This window comes from Frankliniella occidentalis, unplaced genomic scaffold (assembly GCF_000697945.3).
Source record: "Frankliniella occidentalis isolate FOCC.00 unplaced genomic scaffold, Focc_3.1 Scaffold175, whole genome shotgun sequence".
Classification (NCBI taxonomy): domain Eukaryota; kingdom Metazoa; phylum Arthropoda; class Insecta; order Thysanoptera; family Thripidae; genus Frankliniella; species Frankliniella occidentalis.
In genome coordinates this window covers 163,048-165,943 of record NW_026267301.1, presented here as the reverse complement: position 1 = coordinate 165,943, position 2,896 = coordinate 163,048, and positions in this window count along the sequence as shown.

Genomic DNA, 2,896 nt, shown 5'->3' with positions numbered 1-2,896 from the left:
TCACCAGAACACCACCTTGGACATACGTTCACTTGATCAGATCACACTGGACAAACGTTCATTGGCACATTTGACTAATAACACTTCTTCAACTACAGTCATCTGCCCATATTTCGGACACGAGCCCTAATTTCGGACAAAATTGAGTCTTTGGCTTTAGGCAACCGTAAATCCGATAGTTTTTCACCAATTTCAACTTCCGGGACGTCAAATGAAAGGTGAAAAAGTCCTCTTTAACATACGACTGGTGCGGTCCCAATCCGACTTCTCCCCATCGAACGGCACGCTCTTGAAGTTCAAAAATCGCCTTTGAAATATGCGTGACAAAAATCTTTGTTCAACTTCACCTAGTCAGCACGGAGGTGCCGTGAAAGATAGGAGTCTAGTTTTTGTATATGGTATACTAGCACTATTTCTGAGCCTACTCCATTTTTCGGATTGGTGATGCGGACCGTCGTTTGGTTTCTGTGGACAAAATACGAAAAGGCCCCAATTTCGGACACTTTTGAATCGGCCTTCCGTTCCTTCATAAGGTACCAATCAAAGTTCTATCCATAGGTAAACACATCATTTGACGACCCATAGGGCCAAAATTTCGTCGGTTTCCCTCTATCTCTTATAGTTTTTGAGATATAGCATAATTTTAAGTCTTTCTAAAACTTTTGCGTTTTTTAAAGAATTTTAGATGCAAGCATTGTTGAAAACGCCTCTTAAAACCCTACTTCAGAACCAAAAATGTCGTACGAGGGCTTGTTTTCATCGGAAGGACCCGCCCTACCCGCCTGTATCTCTAAAACTGTTTTCCGAGCCAGTACATGAGCGGCAAACGGTTTTGTCCGAAATTAGGAACAGTTTGTCCGAAATTAAGAACCTTCTGTTCCTAATTTCGGACAGAACATTTCGGGCTCTTGCAGACAAACAAATTCAGGTATAAAACTTTGCACAACGGGAAAAGGTAGGGCCGAGGGTGTAGTTTCTTCATTCCCGCGCCCAATTTCGTATCTCTAATAAGTCAGGAGTTACTAAGAAAATACGACGAATTTTGTCCGAAATATGGGCAGATGACTGTAACTTCTATGCCCTTTGGCAACGATTGAGGAACAAAATCACAGCAGGAGTTTGTTGAAAGTGTCTTAAATGAATCAAGATGTTTAGGGAATTATTGAATAAATATTGCTACGTAGGGTCTGATGACAAGTTTTCCCTCAACCCCCATTTTAGTTTCTCTCAGACACTCATCCATATTCTGACACATTTCACATCCAACACTTGATATATTACTAATGCCTTTCCACTCACCGGTCAGGATCCGAGGTTATGATGCCTACTGTTGCGCAAGGAACTCCTCTTGTTTTGCGAACACATCATTGACGCCTCTTGTGGAACACTGTCTCTATCACAACCATTATAGCTGACTCTCGGCCATACCGTTTTTCTTCTATAGTACGGCTGTTTATTCATTACTTTTCGGTATCTACGAACTCGCACTACAATTCTCCAACTGTGACGAATAACTGACCTATCCCGGTTTGTCGTCTGCACCGTCTGCACTGTTGTGGGCACGTTTTGTTTTGTAGGGTTGTCGTTGCGTGTGTATTTCTCATACTCCAGGGTCGGGTCTTTATTTTTCTTACCTTCTTCTTGTCGCCAGTCGTAAACATAGCAGACAGAATGACGACTATGGTATTGTTCTGAGATGGGTATCTCTTGTGAGTATTTCACTCATTGTTTGAATGAACAAAATCTTACAGTTTTCTGCGTCCGCTTAATATTCCGCTTTATCTGAAACACGTTTCGTCAACCGAAGACGATGCTTTGCCTCTTTAAATGCTATTTTTACTGCTGCTAGCTGAACCATCTGATCGTCTTTCAGCAGAAATCAATTTGTGTACCTTTTTCACTCGATTTTTTCTTTGTTTTTTTTTTTTACAGGTGGTGTAAGTCTGCTTCTCGTTGATAAAGCTTCAACCATGGAAAAGCAGCGTCAAGTCATGGTCTATCATAGAAAGTGCTAGATATGGCTAAACACACCCAGTACCAATGAACGCCACAATCCTGTAAGTTTCCATAATAATTTCACAAGTCTCTGTAATTATTTGTTTCATATATTTTAGGTTTATAGTGTAAGTCATCTATAAATGTAAAATTTCCTCTCTGTTGTTCTTTTACAAGTTCCCATCAATTTCTTATGATTCATCGGGCGCTCCCACAATGTTCCCTCCACTCACTTAACTTTGGTTTACTTTTCATGTAGGCCACTGTAATGCCACAGTAAGGGTATAAAGAAGTTATTTTTAAATCACTTTATCAGTAGAATCCTAGTCTGTGAATATTTTCTGAAGGTGTGACCCCGTCCCTATAATAGGAAGTAATAGGAATAAAATGATCTCTTACAAGAAGTTGAGTATGATTACAGACTACATTTTAATACTAGAGCAAAAACTCACCATGGTGGGCATGTCCCGAACCATCATGATTGTTATTAGAATGCATTTTAATTTCTCTGTCTATTCAGACGCCTGCCAACCTCGTCCCAACAATTTAAAGATAAGATAGTGTTCCCAGTACAGCCTCAGAAAATATTGCCAAACTAGGAATCTAATGATGAAATGATATAAAAAGAACTTCTGTAGGCCCTTATGCTGGTATTTATAGGGCCAACACAAAAATAAATCTAAGTTAAGAAAGTGGAGGCAACATTGTGGGACCACTCATCCCAAGTTCATTTCTCTGTCTTTGCAGTTGCCGTTATCTGTCCGGTGTCGAGTTAGATCAAAGATGGACAAACTCAAGGATGAACCAAACTCAGGAATCTGCCACTGTAAAGTTTGATATGTTTGAGTGCCAATGACTTGAAAATAATTTTGTATTGCATTACTACAGCTTCAAAACAAAT